The sequence below is a fragment of the Dermacentor andersoni genome, chromosome 6, assembly GCF_023375885.2.
Source record: "Dermacentor andersoni chromosome 6, qqDerAnde1_hic_scaffold, whole genome shotgun sequence".
Lineage (NCBI taxonomy): Eukaryota > Metazoa > Arthropoda > Arachnida > Ixodida > Ixodidae > Dermacentor > Dermacentor andersoni.
This window is the reverse complement of record NC_092819.1, coordinates 89,537,524-89,562,970: the sequence shown is the minus strand read 5'-3', so window position 1 is coordinate 89,562,970 and position 25,447 is coordinate 89,537,524. Positions and strand designations below refer to the sequence as shown.

The following is a 25,447-nucleotide window of genomic DNA, read 5'->3' as shown; positions in this document are numbered from 1 at the left end:
GAACAGGCGTAGGAGGCGGTTGATGAGCAAGTGGTACTGCGTTAACGACTTGTTCTTGTATCGCCTGACGGAGCTCGGGAGACAAGGGCGACTCTGACGCTGGACTGACTGGCAGGCGAGACAAATTGCTTCATTTGGTCGAACATTGCTGAACTGCAGGAGCAGCACTGACACCATCACTCAAAGCTGAAAGCGCGACGTCCGGAGCGAGAGCGCGGCGAAAAAAGCCGTCCTTTGCGCAGCTCCTCATACCTCTGGCAAAGCGTTATGAGGTTGTTGACCATCTGAGTATTCTTTTCCAAAAGCATTTGGAAGGCGTCATCTTCTATGCCTTTCAAGATGTTCTTGACCTTGTCATCTTCGGTCATATCTGGGTTGATACGCCGACAAATGTCAACTACATCTTCAATGTAGCTTGTAATAGTTTGGCCCTTTTGTTGGGCACGACAGCGAAGCTGTTGTTCAGCCCGAAGTTTGCGCACAGCAGGCCGACCGAAGACTTTTTGAAGTGTCGTTCGGAATGCTGTCCAGGTGGAAAATTAGGCGTCATGGCTGCGGAATCAAAGATGGGCGACCCCGGAAAGGTAGAATGGCACGTAACCAAGCTTGTCGGCTTCAGTCCATTTGTTGTGGGCACTCACTCGGTTGTACGATGGCAGCTAGTCCTCTACGTCATGATCGTCAGTGCCATTGAATATGGGAGGATCCCGTTGGCGTGGCGCACCAGGACAGACTACCGGAGGCGGTGCCTGGGGTGGATCGATAAGACTAGTTTCCTCAGGCAGGGGACATGAGACAAGGATCGTACGGCTTCGGAGTTCCAGGGTTGCAAAAGCTGCAGCACCTTCCACCAAATCTCGTGAAACACTTTGGGCAGTAGGCGTTCGCGACTAGAACGATAGAGCAGCGAGAGGTAGGACAGCAGATCGAGCACCAAAACAAGGTTTGTCTCTCCCGTCGCCGTTTTCTCTGTCATAGCCGCAGCCCCACTGCTCCTCAGTTTACAGTACAATATATATATATATATATATATATATATATATATATATATATATATATATATATACATACATACATACATACATACATACACACTTTTGTGTGTATATATGTTTCTATCTATGTGTATGTGTGTGTATGGCAGTCACTGTTATAGGTTTATTTGTGCATAATGACTTTCGCAAGTGAAATTTCCTTGCATATGTCTGCTTAAGCATCGCCCAAGCACACCACGTTTTGACCATCTCAACCCTCCAGAACCTTGCTTCTGCGGCTGCATGGGTCAGTCATGCAACAGCAGCTGCACTTGGTGTTAACGTTCATTGAAAACAAGAGCTTTCTTTAAGAGCCTTGTGAAGGTGACGGCCAAATATGTTTACGCGCACACTGAACGTGAAAAAAAAATTCGCATCCTTTAACTCCTTGACACTGGGAGTAACTGAGCAGAATGTATTGTAGGTCTTCATCGTCATTACAAACGATTTGCGAAAACACAAGGAAACCAGGATTAAAGATGCGCAACGAACTGCCGTGATTTCGCGCATCGCTTATTACGAATCCGCTCCGATTTGCCTAACTTGCAGACTTTCACGATCGTCAAACTGGCAAACTTATTCGAATGAAACCGGCATTATTCTCGTATATTTTATTTCAGTTTCTTCAGGCAGAAGATAAAATATATATGTACTACAGAAGTTATTCCCGTCAAATAAGTGGCGGCGATCCAAGATGTATCTACATCAACTACATAAGACTTTTGAATGCGACGGCTATTGATTTCGTAGAGGCTTATCGAAAGCATGACGGAAGGTGAGTAACCTTCTGCCACAAGCTCCGATCAAATAGAAATAAAACCTTAAGTGCTTGACAAATTTATGCTGATTTTCTGCTAACAAAACTTTATTTGGGTGTCGTAAAGTGTGCAAAACTTTCTCTGTACAACAATGTGTTAAGCAATACGCACTATCTCTGCGGAAAGCGGCCGGTAATATAAGGATGCATTAGTGTCGTGAAGGAGTGTAGGGAACGAGTATAAATTGTACATATGTGCCATTTCAGCGTAATTATTCACAACTTTGGCAAGTACAGCGCATTATAGTGCGTTATAGCGCGGTGTTCCCAAAAGCCTCCCCCCCCCCCCCTATGCACCTCGTTTTTTTTCTTCTTCTTTCTTTTTTTTTCGTGTCCCCCCCTTTTTTTCTCTTCTTTTCTTTCTTTTCTTTTCTTCCCGCCTTCCCACTCTCCCGATATCGTGCCCTCGTAAGACGAACCACGCTCACAGAGGTCAGGCGACAGTGCTCGTTCTTCTTGAAGTCCCTCCCTTTGCAAACAGCTGCCACCTACAACAACCGCACGTGACGTCACTGCACTAACCATTTAAAACTAACATGCCGATGATGACGAGGCCACCTTTGATGAAGATAGGTCCTCCTATCGAAACGAGGAAGAACTCTTGCGAGTAGCCGGCTCACAAGACCCTGACGGCGGGGAAAGCAACCACAGACAACCATCTCCCGCACCCAGATCCAAGTCCAGGTCCAGATCCAGATCCATGTCCAGGCCGGGTGCGCGGGGACGACCGATCTCGAGGTCCAGGGACAGATCCAGATCCAGGTCTAGGCCGGGAGCGCGGGGACGACCGACCTCGAGGTCCAGGTCCAGGAACAGGGACAGGACCGGGAGTGGGTCCATATCCACCTCAAGGGGGACGAAGCCCGACACGAAGGGGAAGAATCAAGAACAGACGACACCAGCAAAGGTGAGCTGGTCAGACGAAGTGGCCAATCGCGAATCGGGAAGGTCCGGCAATACCAGTAACGATAGGGGCAGGTACGATCACATAGAGGAACGCGTGAAGGAATATCGAACGGAAAACCAGCTACTCAGACAGGAGCTAGAAAAGGCAAAAAAACAAAACAGCGAATCAGCCAAAAAAATTGACGAACTACAGAAAACACTTAATGAAATACTTACCAAAATGCAGACACAATCGTCGCCCCCGTCAGCCGCCTTCGCCTCCGTCTCCACCCCATCCACTGAAGCCATGGAGGAGGAAGTGGATATCTTAGCAGATGTAGCACACCCACTGGGCGCCAAGCGTAAAATCCCGGAGACCAAGACCACCGAACAGGTCGCTTCGGTACAGGAGGTCAAGAGACCCCGACCTAGCACAAAAAAAACTGACGTGCTTGAGGACATGCTCAACAAACTCTCTGACAAAATGGAGAAAATGTTCGAGATGCTGGCGGCGCGCATTAGTGACAGCGAGGCAGAGAGGAAGGCGCAGGCCCTAAAGTACGACAGGCGGCTCGCAGAGCTGGAGAAGAAGCTCTCGTAAAGATGGCGGGCACCAAAAAGGGAAGACTCGTCATCTGGCAGTGGAACTGCCGCAGCTTCTCAAACAAAAAAGCAACAATGACACAACACATTAAATTGACCGCAAAAAGACAAAAGCCCGACGTAATCATTCTCCAGGAAACATTCGACCACGCCAAAATTGCCGGGTACGCCACCCACAAACAACGCACAAAAGGGACGGGGAGGGACATAGTCGTGACCACATTAGTCAAAAAAGGACTGGTCGCGATCCCGAGAATTATGAGAAACATTACGGACATTAGCCACATCCTCATAGAAGTCGTGCCACGCAGCAAGAAGGAGAGCAGCACTTTCGTCCTGAACGTCTACAGCAGCCCGTCCAAAAAGGGCCTAACACACAATTTCGAAGATTTAATAAACGAAACGTTGACCATCGCCGGCGACAACAGGCTCGTCATCGGTGGAGACTTCAACGCTCCACACACGCAATGGGGATATGGACACTCGTCCAAGAAGGGAAAAAATCTGGCCGACCTCATAGAAAAGGCCGGCCTAACCCTTCTCAACGAGCCGGCTTCACACACCAGAGTGGGTGCGGGCCCCCATAGGGACACCACACCAGACCTAACGCTATGCAGGAGAGCCGGGAGAATCACCTGGGAGAACACCTTCGAGGACCTGGGGAGCGATCACAGGATACTCAGCATAGCCCTAGGAGAGGCCCGCGTCACGAAGGGAATAAAACATAAGTTCCGGCTAGTAGACTGGGACAAATTCCGCAAAATCAGAGACGAAAAAGAACAGGGACCCATAAGAAACATAGAGGAATGGAACGGAGAGCTGCTACGAGACGTAGAAAAGGCCACGACCGAGATGGAGTGGGACGACTGGGAGGCTCGACGCGAACATGAAGACGACGACAGCGGTGGTGGTCACTCTCCGCGGATGGACAGCAGGCTCGCGCACCTCGTACAAGCCAAAAAATCCATCCAGAAACGGCTGCAAGGGCAAAAACACAATAGAAATCTAAGGCGCAAAATCGCGGAACTAAACAAGACCATCGAAGCACACTGTGCCCAGTTATGCAATCAGGATTGGGACGAGGTATGCGACGCCATGGACGGCAACATCAACACGGGCAAGACGTGGAAGATCCTCAAGCACCTGCTCGACCCGTCGGGAACGAAGACAGCGGCGAAAGCGGAAATGACCAAGCTCAGACACAAGTACAAAGGAAACATCCGTGAAATGGGTGATGAAATCGTCAAGCTCTACCTTGAGAGACCTCCAGCCGTTGAACACCGGAACTACTCGGGCTCTCCCAACGAAGACCTCGACAGAGATTTCTCCCAGCAAGAAATCAAGGCGGTCCTGCAGACCATCAAGACCAAGTCGGCTCCGGGCCCCGACAAAGTGACCAACAAGATGCTCCGGAATCTGGACGACCAGGCAACGAGCCGCTTGACAGACTACATCAACGAGTGCTGGCGGAACGGCTGGATACCCGACGAATGGAAGAGGTCCGACGTGATCCTCATCCCGAAGCCGGGTAAACCCTTAGAAATACAGAACATGCGGCCGATCTCTCTCACTTCCTGCGTTGGTAAAGTGATGGAGCACGCTTGCCTGAGTAGAGTTAACGGCTACCTGGAGTCAAACGACCTGTACCAGAGCAACACGATTGGCTTCAGAAGAGGGCTCTCTACACAAGACGCCATGATACAACTAAAGGAGCAAGTCATAGATACCACGGGGCGGGGCTTGAGGGCAATACTTGGACTTGATCTAAAGAAGGCCTTCGACAGGGTCAAGCACACGGCCATACTCGACAGAATCGTGCAACTCGGCCTGGGCGAACGAACGTATAATTTTATCCGAAATTTCCTTACGGGAAGAACAGCCAGAATCAGACTGGACGAGGAGGAGAGTATCCAGGTGGACATGGGCAGCGCTGGCACGCCGCAAGGGTCCGTCGTGTCACCGATGCTCTTCAACCTCGTCATGATCGGACTATCGGAAAAACTGGACCGAATAGAAGGCATTAATCACACCGTTTATGCAGACGACATTACGATTTGGACCACGAAAGACGCAAGCGAGGGCGATATGGAGAACAGGCTTCAAGGGGCGGTGGAGGCAATCGAAAATCATCTAGAGGGCACCGGACTTGAATGCTCGCCGGAAAAATCGGAATTGCTGCTCTACCGCCCCAGGAGGTTCGGCAAACCGCCCAGAGACGTAGCGGAACTACACAAAAGGGGAATCAGATTAACCACGAGGAAAGGCACGGAGATACCCATGGTCCAAAAGATTAGAGTCCTGGGTCTCTGGATCGAAGCCAGGGGAACAAACACGGAAACTATAACACGCCTGGAAAAGAAAGTCACGGCGGCCATTCGGCTAATACAGAGAGTCTCCAACAACAGGAGGGGCATTAAAGAAAGAAACGTCGTACGGCTCGTTCAGGCCTTCGCGATCAGCCACGTCGCGTACGTGGCGGCATTCGTCCACTGGAACAAGGCCGAGAAAGACAGGATCGACGCGCTCATTAGAAAAGCGTACAGAACAGCTCTGGGTCTCCCCCAATACACAAGAAACGAAAGGTTACTACAACTCGGCGTGCATAACACGCTGGAGGAGATAGCAGAAGCACAGAGAATAGCGCAACTCGAAAGACTCTCCGGAACCAAGGCGGGCAGAGAAATCATGGAAAAGATCGGCATAAACTACCACGGAATGAACGGCCCCAAGATGCAGATTCACCCAGACGTCCGAGCCGCAATTAACACGGAAAATATCCCGAAGAACATGCACCCCGTGCACAATGTCGAGAGAAGGAAATGCCGCACGAAAACGATTCTCAAAAACCACGGCGCGCGGGAGGGGGTGCTCTTCGTAGACGCCGCGCGGTACCCCCGAAACAGGGACGACAATGGTGGTGTCGGCGCTGACAAAGGTAACTCCCTCTTCGCAATGGCGGTCGTATGCACGAAAGGGAAGACCGTGACTGCGGGCTCCGTAAGGACTAGATCGTCGGAGGCAGCGGAAGAAACGGCAATCGCATTGGCTATAATCAGCGGTCGGCAACAATACAGAACAATAATCAGCGACTCCAAGACGGCTATTAGGAATTTCACAAAGGGCTGGGTCTCCACCGAGGCGGCCAAAATCCTGAACCACAGAGCAGAAGACTTTAGGAACGGCACAATTACACCCAAATACCTCAACTGGATCCCGGCACATATGGGAGAAGTTACCATGAGTGCCCCTCCCAACCTCAACGAGAAGGCCCACCGAGTCGCGCGAAAACTAACCCACCGCGGCACGGCCAGTGACGGCCCAACACCCCGCAACCCCCGGGGAAGGGGGAAGGACTGCGGCGGAGGCGATGGAGAAGACGGAGGAGGCGACGACGACGAAGAAGCGATAAAAGACGACAGGGACAGACTGGTCACGTACCACGACATACTGACACACTACACGAAACAAAGAGAAGCATACCCACAACCCCACAAACAACTCGACAGGTCTCAAGAAACAGATTGGAGAAGATTGCAAACCAGAACGTTCCGAAACCCAGTACACTTAAACAGAATAAATTCAACACAATATCCAGACGCTAGCTGCAAGCTCTGCAAACACGAACACGCAGACATGGCACACATCTTGTGGAAGTGCACACAGATCAGTTCAGTATACGTAGAGGACAACATAGAACCGGACCTTCTCGAGGAGCGATGGCTAAGCGCTCTGACTAGCTCAGAACTAAACGACCAATTATGGGCTATCCAGCGGGCCCGGGCAGCGGTGGAAAGGCTATGCCTCACCGCACACAATGCCCGGGTGGCCTGAGCCCGGGCTGGCAACCTCGCAGGTCCTTTTTCCATTAAAGTTTTTTCCGTCCGTCCAGCCTTTCTGAGGAACCTTATCCCTGTTTATAAACTTCCAGTACACGGTAACATAAAGCACTTTCATACGCCGGTGCTGTTGGTGGAAATATTGCATACAAGCAGTTTCAGACTTTCATTAGAATAAGCATCGTTGTCTTTTGAGGGGTGCATTCACCTTATAAAATGACTTGATAGGTTTTATCCTCAGCTGCCGCGACAGACAATGCCCCTCTATTCTGCCAACAAAATCCGTGTTCCTGTGCACATCATCATTATCATCATCCTCATTTCATGTTCACTGCTAGGACGAACACGAGACGAGGTGACCTACAATTCTCCTTTCTCGTGCTAGCTGTTCCAAGTTATGACTCATTTTTTTTGTTTCATCACGCCACCTAATACTCTGACGTTCTCGACTGTGCTTTCTTTGCTTTGGCATTCATTCCTTAACTTTAATATACTGTCGTTCGTCTACCCTAGACATTACATGGTCTGTCCAGCTCCTTATTTGCACTTGGTATAAAGTAGAATATCAGCTACCCTCTTTTGCTTCTAATGGACACCGATGTATTCCGGTCTCTTAACGTATCCCCTACCATTTTCCTTTCCATCACTTATTGCGCCGTCTTTAACTACTGAATTCCGGGTTGACCTCCAAGTTTCTGCCCCAGTGGTTAGTACTGGTCGAATACAATGATTGGAGACTTTGATGCAATTAGCGTTGTTTGCCTACTTGAGATGTTTGTAGTCTGTCTGTCTGTCTGTCTGTCTGTCTGTCTGTCTGTCTGTCTGTCTGTCTGTCTGTCTGACTCACCTTCGTCCGTCCGTCCGTCCGTCCGTCCGTCCGTCCGTCCGTTCGTTCGTTCGTTCGTTCGTTCGTTCGTTCGTTCGTTCGTTCGTTCGTTCGTTCGTTCGTTCGTCCGTTCGTCCGTCCGTCCGTCCGTCCGTCCGTCCGTCCGTCCGTCCGTTCGTTCGTTCGTTCGTTCGTTCGTTCGTTCGTTCGTTCGTTCGTTCGTTCGTTCGTTCGTCCGTCCGTTCGTTCGTCCGTCCGTCCGTCCGTCCGTCCGTCCGGCCGGCGCAGTGCCGCAATTTGTCTCCTTTCCAAGTAGCTCCTTACCAACTAGCTCAACTTTCTGTCGTTCTTGTCTAACAGTTCTGGTCACCAGGCATGTGTTCGTGGTCGTGATGCCATCGTGGCCATTTCATCATCGTCTTCATTCGACCATTAGGCTAGACAAACTTACCGTTCCACAGATTGAAGAGGCTGACTGCCAATCTTGAATTTTTTTGCAATTGCCACGGTGCATGTATTACCTTTGTCTAAACGCTACTCCTACACGTTCGCGGCTAAGATCCTAAATGATTTATAGCAAGTCATCCCCAGCATTTCTAAACAGAAAAATGTCATCTGCAAACTCGAGGTTGCAGAGGTAATCGCCGTAGATCATCATTCCCAATCCTTCCTAGTCTAATAGTTTGAATATTTTTTTAAGCATGCAATAAATAACATTGAAGAGACAGCGTTTTCTTGCCTGACTGCTATCTTGATCGGTATTTTTCTGCTTCTCTTCGGAAGAATAAAGTCTGCTGTGGAGGCTTTAGAGATATTAAAAAAGGATAACGCGTGTGGTTCGTGTACTCCTTGATTACGCAATGCTTCCACGACTGCTGGTATTCTGCTGGATGAAATACCTTTTCATAAGCTGTGATGCCATAGGGAGATGTTGTTTGTACTCCCCAAACTTCTTACTGACCTTACTGATGACACCGATGTGATACATTTAAGAATACTTCTAGCTGAAGCCAGCCTGTTCTCTGGGATGTACGAAATTTGGTGAAAATATTCCTCAATTATTCAAAGCCTCCTTTCTCATAATTTTGTAAAATTGAGGCATTCTTCTAACTGTTTGGTAAACTTGAAGTCGTGAAGCATTGTGTACACGTAAAGAAAACATAACTTAGACAAAATTAAATCATAGCTCGTCTTTATCGTATGTAAGATGGCCAAAGGTTAACGAAGAGAGAGCTTCATGGTAAGGTTTGTAACAGCGCACCCAAGACAAGGACAACTGACGGAATAAAACGACGACACGGCGCTAGAGAGAGCTTTTTTAAAGAGAGAGCTTTTATGAGTTTTTATTAGCATAAATTTGGCGTAAGAAAAATGTTGTGCGATTGCTTATTTTATTGAGTTTGTTGATTTTCAGACACCTTGATAGTACACTTAAACATTGGATTGTGAAATTTTCTGACCCTACAGCACTATACTATAGTCGACTGATTGTCTTTTCCTTTTGCCCAAAGATATATTTATTTATTTTACATGCTGGAGCCCCACAAGGGCTATAGCAGCAGTGCGTACATATATGCCCTTAAAGGGCCCCTGAAACGGTTCGGACAAATTTTGTAGACGGGTAGGGTACAGCTTAAGTAGAACATTCGCACCACAATTTAAGTGAAGCGTTACGTATTAATGGAGCTACAAGCGATTAGAAGTTACCCTCCTCCCCAGCCATGCTTTTCCTCCTCAACTCGTTCGCCGAGCGAGCGGGGCTAAGCTCCGCCTTCACTGGTCCTGCGTCACGATGCGATGTCACATCGTCCACTTCCGGTTGTTTTAAGCCCGCCCCCGCCCGCGCGAAACCTCTCCGCTAGCCGCTTGGCTGTCGACCCCAAGCGAGAGCTATCGAAGCAGCGTGCGTTGCGAGCATTCTGTCGTAGCGCCGAACGTGTCTGGTATTCCGTTAGCCACAGGCAAGCTGGTCATATCGGCAAATGACTGGAGGCATAAACTCAAGCTGATGAAGGAACTTTGGCGCAGACGTACGTGAGCGGCCTGATGGGTCTGCACGGTCTAGACACTTTTTGGCGCAGCGCTTAACCAGCCAAACACAGCGCTAATATTGCTCTAACCAAGTGTAAAACATTTTAAACATTTATAAAAACAATGTGTTGATGATTACACTCCTGCGAAAAATACGCACCAGCAGCAAAAAAGAATACGCTTCGTTGCTGCTACTGTGTATGGTTGAGCTCTATGCCACCAGGTGGCTGCACCGTGCAGACCATTCACATTTGCTCATCTCGGCTCATCCCGTTACGGCACAGTCAAGCGGCCAGACCCTGTCCCCTTGCGCTTACGTTTGCCCTAATACGGGACTCGCGAAACGCTAGTGCGTTAGTAATCTTCGGGTGTAAAGTGACGGCCACAAACGCGCAAATCCTGGCGCCGATCGGATAGCGGCAGTCCGATGCGCAGCAGCCAGTTCGCTCGTACGCTGCCCTGCAGAGGGACACGATGTCGCAGCTTGACATATTGCCAGTCACTACGTTTGCAGTCCACAAGGCAACAAAGTCGAATCATAGTGCTCGCGAAAAGACTGAGACCAACTCTGACCGCGGAGCTCTCGTCAAAATGGAGTACGTTGTAACACAAGCAGACGACACTTGCTGTGTGCCGGAAGTGCTTAAGTGTACTGAAAAATTGTTCTTGTGCATTCTCTTTCTGCTACTTTCTCTTTATAAAAACAAATTAACTAACATTCCAACTATTACGAAGATCATTTGTTTACCATAAAGTTAGAAAAATTATCGATCACGCGCCCTGGTCAGCCAATCAGATAGCTCGCCCACGTGACGTCATATGGGTTATTTGCATCATATGGGTAGGGGCGGCTTAAAATTCCGCCGAGCAGTGCGCTGCGATCGACAGCGATGTGCATTTTTAAAACCTTATGATAAATTACACGCTTTACGCAGAGCACTTAGATGTGTCAATTAATGATCAGAAGGACCTACTCTAACGACTCAGTACGTTTGTAGAAAATCGCCAAAATCGTTTCAGGGTCCCTTTAAGAGAAAGCTTTAGCTCGGGCCCAACTCCGACGCGGCCTATTCAAATACATGTAAAAACGCAAAAACGTTTTTCTGAGATAACCCCTGGACCGATTTTAATGAAATTTGTTGCATTTGAGAGAGAAAGTTAAATTCTAGTGACTGTTGGAAGCGAAATGTTGGTTTAGGGCTTGAATTTTGTTAAAAGGATTTTCAAAAATTCAGACATTTGAAAAAAAATAGAAGCACAAAGTTTAAAAGCTAATAGCTCTGCATCAAGAACAGATATCGCGATTCTGTAAACGGCATCCATTAGACCATTCAAAGCGGACAAATTTGATATGTCAGTTTACATTTTACGTGAATTTGTTACGTTGTTTACAAAGGTTCTGCAAAAGTTGTAATTACACAATACTCCATTTTTTGAGGTTCATGTGTAACATATCAATTTTGTCCGCTTTAGATGTGCTATCAGGTACAATTCACAGAATTGCGATATCATTTTTCCTTGCTGAGTTACCGAGTTGTAAACTTGATAGTTTCGTTTTCTGAAAATTTTCGATGTTTGCCAAATTTTTATAAAAATTTGACGACCTAAATCGAAAATTCGAAACCAACAGTTACTAGATTTTAAGCTTTTCTTTTAAATGCAGCAAACACCGTCAAATTTGGTGCAGTGGTTGCCGTGAAAAACGAATTCTCCTTTTGCATGTATTTAGATAGGAGCACCCGAGCTAAAGCTTCCTCTTAAGTCATCTGTGTACGGCAAGTAAACAGTCTTGGAAGGAACCAGTCTGCTTGTCTTTCTTTTGTATTCGTTTCCCATGCTGTGTTAACGTTGTTTCCCTTTGTGCCAATTCATCACAATAAAAACCCACTGTGTCCAAAAAACATATCAGTCCAAAGGCAAACTAATCACCTTGTTTTCTAGAAAACACATTTATACCGCCTTTTCTCGGCTGCTTGATTTATGTGGTGCTGAAGTTTCATGTAATTTATTGCAGCTCCCGGGCCTCCTATGTAAATGCACAAATATCGAAGAGGCCCTCTGCCGACAGTCCACCTGTGATCCGAGCTACACAAGGCGGTAATTACGAACAAACTATGTACGATCACGTAACGGTGAAGAAGTCAACGCTACCAACAGCGATTCCATAATTTAGCCGTGCGAAGCAAAGCGAGGGATAGTTTTGGTTCTTTTTTTTTTTTTGACAAGTGCACTCCTGGTGGGTACCGGGGCCACTAAACATTGCTGGGCTCACACAATATACGCGTGGCTGTTTAAAATTTTCGGGTATTTGCAGGTTGTGAAATTACAAACGAATTTGTCCCGACATGAAGGAACAATGAGGTTCCTTACCACGCTTCCTGTTTAACGCTATGGTATCTATCGATTCCTCGGGCTCTTGCCTGACCATGGCAGCACGGTGCTGCGAATATCTTGCGAAGTATCTCACTCAAAAACAAGTTTACTTACCTGTGCGATAGCGGAATGAAACCGTGGTGCCCCAGCACAGCAGCCCGTTATTGTAGTAAGGCCACGATCGGCCTCATTATATCAATAAGACCACAATCTCACGTACACTGTCATCGTGCCCACGACAACTAGCTCATTCAGACTACTGTGTTTGTCACATTGCTTGGCACTGGTGCGCGAAAACACATGAGCGCACATCAGCTTCCTTTACGTCAAAGACGGGGGAATGAAATGGCCAAACATGGTAACATTTTACTAACCGCTTCAGGAAAGCTACGCTTCACGCAGGTTCAAAGATGGGTGGTAGATCTACATATATTGTTGTGAAGCGAACAGTGCATACATTCATTGAGATCAGCCTTACAAAGCACATAACAACATACGTTTCAATAAACAACAAGCTCAAGACAAGTATCCGAACCATCAATAAAGCATTTCACACACCCCTCAGCAGTTGTGGAGATGCTTTTGCTGAGGCTTCGCTGAACATCCACAATCGCGCGGCGGGCATGAGGAGTCACCCTTTTGTTTTTTCACAGAAGCTGTGATCTAGTGACCATGGCGTTGCGCTACTGAGCTCGAGGTCACACGTTCGATCCTGATCTCAGCAGCCGCATTTACACGGGGGCGAAATGCAAAAAAAAAAAAAAAAAAAAGAGTCGCACTTTCACTTGAAAGGCCGAATCCTTCATGGCAATAGGAAAGTATTAGACAACAGCACGAAATAAGGTTCGTTGTCCTGTCGGCCGTAAAATTGAAGTAAGCATTCCGTTACCAATAAATTAACGAGTATGGTGTCGCGCGCTCCCAAGCAACTATGAACAGGTCTCCCTCGGTGACCGATAGAACCCACTGTCACAATGATGGTGTGAAGATCCCAGACAGAGGGGAGCAAATGCTTCCCTCTCACTACAACACGGCTGCGTAAACTTGAGATTACGCGACCTCCAACTGTAGATGAGCGGTAAAGCAGCACACACTGACCATCGCGATCGCCGAATCTTTTCGCCCGCCGCTGATTACCTCTAAGATAAGGACCATGTATGCATTCAGCCGCGCGGAAAGCCAGGGCAGTCACGGCCTGGCTATAGAAACGAAGACACGCACTCTTCGGCCCCCGCCCTCCTCCACCCCCTAGCATGCGCTTGATTGCACTCACCTCTTCCCTACGCTTTACGCGAGCTTCATCGCATGACCTTCAAAACTGGGCGCTGCAAGACAGCCCATCCAGCCACCACCCTTCTTGACTCACCCTTGCATTCTTTCCCTTGAACTTAGGGCATATCGCGCGCGGGACGCTACCACATTTCATCGCACGTGGACGTTATATGGTACATCATGGCTAGGACGACGGCAAAAATTTACCTGGAGCGTTACTGCATTAATACCAAAGTAAAACGCTCGTGTACTTATATTCAGGTGCACTGAAAAAAAAACCAAGTGCTCGCAAATATTCTAGAATCTCCCATTTTAGCGTTCTTTATAATCGTATCATAGTTTTGCAACGCAAAGCGAAAGATTATGTGGTTAATTGTTACTGTTACCTTAGGTTACCTTAGGTGGCTCGTTGCACGGTGACCCTGAGCGAAAGACGGTAGGCGCAAAAAAATGTTGCAGAAACCCACGTGACCTTCTCCGAGAGTGAGGCGTGTGAAGAGGGAACGAGCGGCGCGCACGTCACCTTCGAGCGAGAGGCGGGTGGAGAGGCAAACGAGCTGAGCGCGCAGAAAGAAAAGCAGGTGTTGCTCCACTGGCGTCACGCGGCGGCGGCGGTTGTGCTACAGCCGACTGCGAAGCGAGAGAGCTGGCAATGGAGGACACTCGCCCGTGGCCTAGCGGTTTGTGCCGTAGGCCTCGGAAGTACACTACAAAAGCGAGAAACGAGGCGCGACGTGGAAGTGGCGGGAACAAAACGTTAGACCTCGAGTGCTGCTTTCCGCAGCTGTGAGGATGCAACGTAATTCTGTTTGCCTTGTGTTAGACATTTGTAACACATACTGGCGACAAGCATGCCTCACCTTTAGGTAGTACATTAAGGGCTCGCATGTGTCGTTGAGGAGGTCGACCTCCTCAAAAAAAAAAAAAAAAAAGAAAGGTCGCCCTAAATGCGCCACATGTGTGTTTCACACTGCGGCTCGTTGTGTCTTGCAAGAAGTCTGGTCCCCGATTGTATAACCTAATGCATTACAAAGTGCGCAGCAGGCCTTTGCCTTGAAGTGTTCCAAAGAGTGCAACATGCTGCCAAACTTTTTTTGCTCTTTTTTTTTTTTTTTCGAGCTCGATCGAACTCGCGGCGCGGAACGTCACATAATGTCGTCTGCGGTTTCCGTGGAGCTTATCGCTTATCAGCGCTCATCAGCTACCCACGCTGGATGCCTACGGCTAGCTTCGTCGTACTTCCGTTTGTCGCATTTATTGGTAAAGTCCTATTCAGTGCAAAGCATGAAGTTACGTAAACGGGAAGCCCAAGAAGGTTTAACGGGCGTCTCAGAACAGAAGACGTATGAAATGTTCTGATAGACAACATGCAGGATACGGGCCGTTACATTCGCTTTGCAGCTTTGTTTCTTTTTTTTTTTTCAACTGCGGGCAGACCAGCAGCTGCCACGTTGTTTTGGTCACAAGAAGACGGCAGGTAAACGCATCCTAATCAGGAACAGAACGCTATAGCAATTCCTACTATTCTTACTTCGTGTAGCGCTGCCTAATGATTTGCTATCACAATCGATGATTTGCCTTTCGGGAGAAACTGGCAATATTTTGTGAAGATAGACATTGTTACATCTAGCATTTACCATGTTCTAAAACATATTGAGGGCTTTCCCTCTAATTTTTTTTTTGCCTCAGGAGCAAAATGTCAATTTTTTCTGAAATAATTTGAAATGTGGTGGCTTTCAGCGGCGCATTAACAGAAAGTAAACAAGACAGATTATCTTAATTAACTTTGAGTAAAACAAGAATGTCTATCTTTACAAACAGTCGTAGTTTCGCCCGAAATGCAAAGCATCGACTACGATAGCAAATTATTAGACAGCTATACGAAGTAAGAATCGTAGTTTTATCGGCCGTATAAAGAAAACGCTGCCATGTGGAAACGCGGCAGCCACAGTGGGCGAAATGGTCTTCGTGTTGCCTCTCACTTCAACGCGAACCAGGCGGCGAGAATAAAGCGCGCACAAAGCTATAAGCCCTCAGCACTCCTAGATTATATGCCCATCACAGCTAGCTTTGAAGATATGGCTGCGCTCAGACGTGCCATACGCCGCCGCCACTGGCGTAGAACGTCTGCCCGGTGCCTAGCGCAATAGAAACCGACGTACTTCCTCCCCACCTTCCTTCACTGCCCGCGCGAGATAGAACCACCATACTCGGCTCAGCCTAGCACGATTTAACTCCCTTACAAAGCATACGGCGCGTGGTCCTGATGTCATCGCACTTCGACTTTATACGGAACATCGGGCGATGCCGACGGCGGTAATGCACCTGGAACGACCATATAAATGCTATAGCAATCAAAAACCCATATATTGTAAACGCTCCAGGCACTTTATTTTAGCAAAGCTATTATTTGCCCCTATTTTTCTGTCATTTGATGAAATTGAAACAGCCGCGACACTGCGAAAACTTTTGCCTAAGCAATTGAAATGTAGCACGTGCAATTATTCACACAATGATAACAGAAAGATCTGTAGTAGATGAGCGCCCCCATTGCAACGCTCGGCGTGGACGGACTCTCATTAAGGTAATGCGTGCTTCCCTTTGATTTGGCTTTATAGGGGTGCATACGCATATTTCGCACCATTGATCATTTACTCTCTCCATCGCAGGAAGATGCCCAATGCTGTGCATGCAGTAATCTGGTGTATATTAATTTGTTTCATAATTGCCTGGCAAAGCACTTCACCTAATAAGTGCGCATGACATGCATTTCCTTTAAAGGACTGAGGAGAAAGTATCGATTCGAATATTTTGATTCAGCGGCTGCTTGTGCTGTTATTACTTTCAGCGACGGAAACTGTAAGCAACAACAAATTTTATTCGTATTCTGCATGCGAAACTGTTTTTATTTTGATGGATTTGGAGAAGAGTTAGAAATACATGATGTTGAATCAGCTTGCAATAGAATATTAGAAATTGTTTTATCAGGGACTGGCCATTGTATACTATGACTTCAGCGTTCATCGCATCATTATGCTTCACAATACAGTGATTCGGCCAGCCATTTCCCGGATGTTTTACATAATGACTTGCATTATGAACACATCGTAAAAAATTTTTACTCATTTTTATTAAGTGAAACAAGATAGCCAGGGCCGTATTGCTTTTAACCTATCTAGTTTGAAACAATGTATTCCCACCTACCAACATCCCTAAATAGAAAGTAAACAGCTGCTGTGTAAATAGTCAAAAAAGAAGACATCAGTACCGCAAAAAAAATTGAGCACGCGCAAATGCCACAATAATGCGAAGTTTACCTTGTAGAACTATTAAAGAGCCCATGTTGGCTCTTTATTCGAAGTGATATCTTAAACAAGCACCATTCAACGGAACAGAATATTCTGTGGTGTATTTTGAATATATAGGACAAAAAAACTGCTATTTAAAACTTGGTTTTAAAGATCCTGCTCGAAAGAAACGTTCTCCAAGTATCCCCTTGAGGCACTAATTATGATTGACTGTCGAGACATGTGTCAACGATACGATATTTTTTCTGTGGCACTCTAGACTCCACAGGACTGTCGTCAAGGTGGTCGGGTGACACTGTGTGCACTGTATAATGAGTGCTCCTAATTACAGAGTAATTGGGCACGTACTTATTGCACGATAAGAGACGGCGCGCTTTGTTATCACCAAAAAAAAAAAAGATTGTACCACTGGCTCAAAGTGCATGCAAAATTTGTTTATTGGCTGCAAATTTGGGGGCAAGGAAAACTTTTCATTCGCCATTACTGTAAGAACGGGGTGCATCGAACATCCATTAAACCACGGCAGTACCTCTAGCAAAGAAGTGGTGTCTCGCGACAATACGCACATTTAGGTAAAATGGAGCGACAATGAGTACGACGTGGGGGCAATTTAGCCTACCCTCGATGTGGAGGATTATTTCCTTCCCACCTCTAAACAAAGTTGCAGGCAAATGTGTATACCATGACTGCAATAAGATTGAGAGGGTATATTGTAGGTTTTCTCTTTCTGTTGTCTTGGCAATATATATTATCTTGATACACCTTGCGGAATGTACAGCGCTCATTGCATTTGATCCTTTGCAAAATTAGCGCGGAAACAATTACGTGATATATTCGACACGAATATGAAGTGAGGCACCTCAGGAAGTGCACTGAAATGGTTTAGTTATATTTGTGCCATCAGCTTGGCTTCTAGAAAAATGGCAGTAATTTCATCTGAGTTACTGTGCCATCACAGGCAACGGAAATCACAGGTGAGGTTTTGTTTAAAATGCAGTGAGACGTGAAAGTCAGGAATGCACTGTGAACGTAGCAACCGACCCTGGGATGTTACGTCTTGATCTCTTTGGTAATCAAAATAAAACAGTTTCAACCAGAACAAAAAAGAAGACATCTTTATTTTGTTTGTGTCCATGTACGTGCTTGCAGCCGTATTTAACGATGCTATAAACGAAAAAAAAATTTCCTTTTAACGTTCGTAATATACCAGTGGTTGACAAGAAGGGATTTTAAAAGCTAATATATCCTTGAGCTGCCTTCGGGTCTCCCAAGGATATGCTCAATTACGCCCCACATACTCACGCGTTTGGGATAACTAGCGACGAGTACACGTAGGGTTTCAGCAATCGGCTTATCTAATGAGTGTACAGCACAGACTACTTTCAAAGGAGACTAATATGAAGCAGACAAATCATATTTTACCTACGCATTGTTTACGGCATGGAAGATGAAGAATTTCCCACTCGTCTTAAAACCTTATTTAGGAAGATATTGCAAATTAGAGTTATAGCCAGTCAGTGTTCAGGTCGCATTCATAAAACAATCAATTTCGGGTATTACGGGTTTCAAATTGCCATCCTCAACATTGCAATGAAATAGTTTGACGCTTCGCATCCTTTGCCTTAAAGCCGGCTTTTTCTACTCCATCAAGTCACAACAAAATATCGCAGGTGAGGAGGCTAATCTTCTGAAATTGAGGGCATCCGCCGCGGTTGCTTAGTGGCTCTGGTGTTTCGCTGCTAAGCACCAGGTCGCAGGATCAAATCTGGCCCGCAGAGGGCGCATTTCGATGGAGGCGAAATGCAGAAAGGCCCGTGTCCCTTGCACTGGGGTCTCGTTAAGCATCACCTGGTAGTCAAAATTAATCCGGAGTCCCCCACTACAGCGTGTCTTATAACCAAATCGCGGTTTTGGTACGTAAAACCTTCAATTCAGTTTAACTTGATAGCACTTATAGAAAGGCCCCAGAAAATTACCTAAGTGGACATGCTCATTTGAATTCAGCGGCATTCCTGACACCTTAAAAGTCTGTGACGTTGGTGCAAAAAAACTTTCAATGTAAATTTAAAAATTTCAACTAAAAATTTCTTTCTTGCTATTTTTACTTACAAATCAGTCAACTACAATACCCCTTAAGCGCACACTTGTATTACCATAAATCAAACTTCCCATGGCTACGCCTTCTTCAGGAAGCATTTTCGGTATTACTGTGTTTGTTTTGTTATATAGAAGATAACTGGAATATTTCTAATCAATATGTTTTTCTAGCAAGCAACTGCACAAGAATACCTACATTAACTAAATTTACCGTAAGGCGTTACGTTCTCTAGCGGAATTACACAAAATATGAAAGATGCTAAAATTTTTGTTTTCCGTCACAGGCCAACCAAAATGCGAACTCCACATTTGGAAAAGCAACGTGAAATCAGGACCATCAGAAAACTGCATAAGAGAATACGAAGGTTCATGCCCGGGAGGCAAAATATACCAAGTGTATTACGACAATTGTATGTAACATTGAATGAATACACCAGTATACTTTCACTCAAACAGGAAATTGTTCTCTTGCGTTTGCGCTCGGTGGTGCATTCTCTCGTAAAAAAAACAAAAAACAAATAAAGACAGCAGACTTTTGTGAGTTTGTAGAATCATAGCTCCGTTTCCAGCGAAGCCGTTTTCTTTAGAGTAGTTTCAACAAGAAACTAAGTTGCTTTTAATTAGGCTACACATTTTATAACGTTATTAGCTTATATCGCTTTCGAGAACTTTTACTAAATATGAAATAAAGCCCGTTTCTCTCCCGCGCCTTTGATTTCACGTTTACTACAGCCCTGATCTTTTCCCATATTCCTCAAAGCATAAGATGGTGGCTCTATAGCAATTACTCTTATTATTATTATTATTATTATTATTATTATTATTATTTGTTTTAAAGCATATATACACTTGACCGGAATGTGGAAGCGAGAAGCAGGCTGGCAGCTACCACCGGAAGGGTCTCATCTACCTACTCTTCAGAAAATAGGAGGGTACAGAACGGTAAACACGGAAGCTAGGAGATGGGAAGCAATGAGAATAGAAAGACCAAGATAAAAAATCTCAAATTATAAAGCAGGCCGCAAACACACATAGTACAGGTCACGCATAGTAGGGCCGACCACTGCATCTCACCGTACAAAAAAACGTTAAAGTAGACGCGATAAAGTCTCAGGTCTTGTCATCTGAAAGCAGAATAACCTACAGACGTGAACGTTCGTTATTTACTTCTTGAAATGCAGAGAGATCGCGTTGAGCTAGTTCGTGTCGATATGCATAACCACCGGGATACAAGCATTCGTCGAGTGTCGTACGCCACAGGCCAAAGAAATAATAGCCTCTAAGTAGCGACATGCGCTACGCAGTGAGAGCGGGGCACTCAAATATCAGGTGCTCAAGGGTCACGCACGTCTCAGATGTCTCAGGTGTCTCGGAGACATGCTCGCGATGTACATTGATTCTGGCCATTCCAATTAGAACGTCGTTCTCCTTCGTTACTTATGCATACTTGCAACTCCGCGACACGGTCTACGAGAGGCTTTTCGGCATTTCTTTCTCTTATGTGACCCGCCGTGGTTGCTCAGTGGCTATGGTGTTAGGCTTCTGAGCACAAGGTCGCGGGGTCGAATCCCGGCCACGGCGGCCGCATTTCGATGGGGGCGAAATGCGAAAACACCCGTGTACTTAGATTTAGGTGCACGTTAAAGAACCCCAGGTGGTCGAAATTTCCGGAGTCCTCCACTACGGCGTGCCTCATAATCAGAAAGTGGTTTTGGCACGTAAAACCCCTATATTTAATTTTTTTTCTTTTATGTGGCCGCGAACGCATCGTCCACACTTGACAGAATTTTACCGTACCACCCGGACGGCTCCGAATTCAGACCAATTTCCGCACAGCCTCCAGAAGAGTCTCGTCAGCTGGCCCGCTCATTCACGTCCGACAGCCAAGCCCTCCAGAAAGATCGCCGCGACGACGATAAGCATGTGCAGAATTTTGCCGTTGGATCCCCTGACTAGCCCAGACTACCGTCCCACTCTCCTGCCTACAAGCATCACGGGCCATACCCCGTCGTCGAGTACCGGTCCGCCGTCACCTACGTCATTGAGCTGGTCAAACCGTCTTTGGACAAGCGTCGTCTTGGTCGCGACACGGTCTACGTCAGCCGCCTGAAACCGCATAAAGACTCTCTCGTCCTTTCATCGTCTTGAGAGGCCAGGATGGCTCCCCTTCGCCGCTGGAGTGATGGAGCAGTAGTGGGGTGTCATCATCGATGAAGGGAGCGAGCGCAAACCGCGAGCTGTTGGCACTGAGACCATTGTTCTCTTGTTAATGTGGTTATTTTTGACTGTCAGCTGCCGTCAGTAACTCACCCTATCAATTGACTTCCAGCAAAGCAGTACCCGCCATCTTCTTTACAGCACGGCGAACAAAGCTCCTCGCTTCACAGCAAAGCTACACGCGTAGCTGCAAAACGAAGCAAGGTACGCGAGGCAATGCCATCAACAACGAAGTGCAGCTTCCTTTTTTTTTCTGCGATGGCTACAACAAAATGAAGAAATAAAATAAAATCAACGTTGCAGACTGGTCGCGGTGGCTACTCTGTAAAAGTATAGTATATAACTTGCGCCTCGTTCTCACATTTCTTTGTTGGGACATGTGAATAAGCCTGGGCACCCCTCATAAAAGTGCAACAGTTTCACCACGTTGGCTTCGTTTTAAGTGGCGCTCAAGTGCGACTCTAGGTTCCCTTTGAAAAATTGATTGAAAATGTTTATTTAGCTTATGACGGTGACTGTACGTTTTACGTGAAAGTAATCCTTTTCTATAACATTGGACTTCAAAAATATTATGCGTTGGAAGCAGCTCGGAGACTAAAATAAAACATTGAAATAAAATGAAAAAGAAAGACGTCTTGCTTTGGAGAACAAATCTTGCTTGGCGTCTTTCTGGACTGAGAACAAATACAGAAAACTTATCAGGAGGCAGCGCGATGTTCACAAACATTGTATTGCCATGCATACTAACAAAGGTGCTTTAAGTTTACTCTCCCCATTTATTTATAAAAAAAATATTCGACAGCTCTCAACTCTAGATGAACGTCGGTGTTAAATTAGCATTGAAGCAATGTAACAGAAAACGGTATACCAACTAGCGTTGCCAACTGGAATATAAAACAAAGATCATGACTCATTCAACTCTGTGAAAGTAGACGACCAGCGAAGTTGTGTAGCACATTACAGAGAGGTTTTATTATACATATGCATTCGCGTGGAACATGGGACCGCCGCCCCAAGAAGCCAGAGGAAAGTAAACAAGCACGATGTTTTGACGAGGCACCGCCACCACGGGAGAGCAGAAGGAAAGGCACCCACGATATGCAAGCGCTCGGAACGCCGACAAACAGAGGGCGGTGCAAACGTAGACATAACCGACGCGGGTCGCACAGCGGCAAATCTTTGGGAAACTTCCATTCTCTACTGAAGACGGGACCGAGGACCCGAAGAGCCCGAGGAAACTAGACATGCGTGACGTTTAGGCGGGGAGGAGGAAAGAGAAAACCAGAAGGCAGGGAGGTTGACCAGAATAACGTCCGGTTGGCAACCCTACACCGGGGGAATGGGAAAGGGGAAAACAAAGATGACATGGGGAAAGAGGAGGGAAGGAAAGAAGGAAATTAGCGGTGCGTTTTCTGACGTGTGTGGTCTAATAGTAATTGCACTAATAGACACAGACGTTCACACAAGCCCGTCGTCCTCAAGAAGCACAAAAGTGCCTTCACCGCTTTATGGGACGACGAGCGATGGGGGCGGCGTTCCAGCAGTACTTGCACGGAAAGCGGCCGATGGTCCAGTTTTTTGTAGAGCGCTGGCAAGTTCTTGTCTTTCTGGGGCATCATGTGGACAGTGGCACAGCAGGTGGTCGATATTTTCTTAGGTGCCGCAGACCTTGCATGCTGCACTGTCAGTAACTCCAATTAATGTAGAGTATGACTTTGTGAAGGCCACTCCTAAGCAAAGGCGACAGAGAAACGTAGCTTCACGTCGAAGGTGTCCGAACGGAGGTCGGAGTTGCAGTGAGCGGTTTAGTCGATGCAGTCATGCGAGTATTAAGTTTGGCGAGTTCCACTCGGTCAGTTAGAGACTGCGTGCAAGGTGTCGAAGTTGCCTTGCGGCGTCTGTACTCGAAAGTGCAATTTGAACGCTGTGCTCATCTTTATGTGACGTACGAGCAGCATTATCGGCGGAATCATTGCCGCTGATTCCACAATGGCTAGGCACCCATTGAAAGATAACCTGGTGTGACATTTTCGTTGCACATGATGAAGTTTCACGATTTCGTATGTCAGCTGTTCATAACATCCGCGTCGGATAACTGACTACGTGCACTGTGCCGGCGGTTTTGAGTCAGAGAACACAGCCTATTTTCTAGGTCTTCCAGAATCAATGAAGTCAAGTGCACGACGCAGAGCCGTTAGCTCTGCCGCCGTTAAAGTCGTTACATGCGATGTTTTTAACCGTTGTGTTATTTCTCGCATTGGTGTAACCACCGCACTACCAGAATTGGACGACGTAGTCGACCATCGGTATAGATGTGCACGTGGTCCCTATACTTTTCATATAAAAGGAGTAAGCTCAGTTGTTTTACAGCAGGGTACAGTCAGACTTCTGTAGTCCTGGAATCATTATATGTACTTGTGGACGGCTCAAACACTACGGAGGAAACACTGGCTTGGCCGCAGGTGCGTACCCTGAAATAAACGACGCACGATGTGAACTGACGGTAGCGCTAAATATCGAGCAGAGCCTTTCAGCAGTGAGGCTCGCCAGGTGGTGGGAAGGGTTCCTACCATAAGGTCTGAGATGCATACGCATTGTCTCAACGATAATGTGCGTCGTGATTGGGTAATTCTGCGCAATGGCAATGGTTTCAGCCGTTGACGAACTTTGTGATAAGCCAAGGCATATCTTAAGAGCTTGGGCTTGAATGCTCTGAATCGCACGCAGGTTAGTCTTGCAGATGTTGGATATTGTAGGCTGGCTGTACCGCAGGAATACTCACCAACTTTATCCTCCAAGGAAGCTTAACAGTTGAAAGATAGCACTTAGTCGCTTTTTCACTTAATCCACGTGCGGAGTCCAAGACAGGTCTCTGTCAATTACGACTCCCAATAACCTGTGACTTCTGTTGTGTGGTATAAGTTGTGCGTTAATTGACATGCCCTAGGCAGACCTTGGCTTCCTCGTGAATGCCACCATTGCGCACTTCACGCATGAAATTTCAAGACATTGTTCACGAAGGTAGCAAGATATCATTGTGGCTGCTTTTTGAAGTGAGCGCGAAGCTGAAGTCGTGTTATACCTGATGCCCAAATGCAGATGTCGCCCGCATAGATGGCAAGTCGTTTGGTGCTTGGCAGGTTCTCAGTTAATCCAATGAGGGTTAGATTGAAGAGCGTCGGGCTCAGCACTCCACCTTGAGGCGCTCCTCGGCTAACGTAATGCTCGGATGTCGGGCCATTTTCTGTGTGCACGTAGAATGAGCTCCTCTGTAAGTAGTTGCACACCCACATTTATGTTTTACCACCAAGTCCTACAGGTTCTAACGCATTAAGATGGCTTCATAGGTGACATTATTGTAAGCCCCTTTAACGTCAAGAAACAGAGCAGATGATAGTCGTTTACAGGCCTTCTGGTGCTGCACAAACTTCTCACATTAAAATGGCCATGAATAAGCCACACATTTGTCGCACGTAAACGCGAATTATTGTGAGAAAATGTGTGCCACCTAAAAAACAGCCAACGTTACATGAAAACCACATAAACGCACCCCCTCCCCTCCCCCGCCCCGCCCGCAACAGAATAACTTTTCCCGCTCAGCAGCGCAAGAAACCGCTATATTTAGTGGCAAAGCTGCTAAATTGGCTACAGTGTCGCCAACCCTGAATCACTTCTTGTATTAGGTGTGCATGTAGCCAGACGGGGACATTTTCGTCAAGCTCCCGCTGCGGCTTATAGAAGTGGCCAGATTGTCCAACAAATGGTGCATCTGAGCCGAATATCGTAGACAATTTTAAGGTAGAACAGATCAGTGTAATTGCGTGTAAGCAGAATGTCGTTCATTATTTTTGGGACAGAACAGACGAATGTGGTTATGTGTATTGCTAAGTGCATTTACCTCGACAGTTATCTTCTCCCTTTTCGAGCTCTGACTGCGGCTTGTAAAGCCAAGCAGCACTGAACCAAGTTGGTTCCAAAGAGGTCAGTTGAAGGGCGGCGCATACCCAGTGGAACAGATTGTTGGGATAGGGGTTCATGGTTGTGCGAGTCGAGCGTCCCACAAAGGGTTGCTCTTAGCCTACACCTTCGGCTTGCTTACTCAAAGGGTACCTGGCCAACAATACAGGGGCGTCACACGTAGGCTAAGC

At 46.7% G+C, this 25,447-nt stretch overlaps 1 long non-coding RNA gene across 1 annotated transcript in view; it reads left to right on the top strand.

Annotated features, from left to right (window-relative positions):
• Positions 1–19,542, top strand: part of LOC126522542 (uncharacterized) — a 28,637-nt gene extending 9,095 nt beyond the window's left edge. Inside the window, exons 2-5 of the long non-coding RNA XR_008610453.2 lie at positions 1,655–1,809; positions 12,047–12,129; positions 16,459–16,536; positions 19,367–19,542. This is a non-coding gene — a long non-coding RNA (uncharacterized lncRNA). The remainder of the gene's footprint in view (positions 1–1,654; positions 1,810–12,046; positions 12,130–16,458; positions 16,537–19,366) is intronic.
• Positions 19,543–25,447: the final 5,905 nt, after the last annotated feature.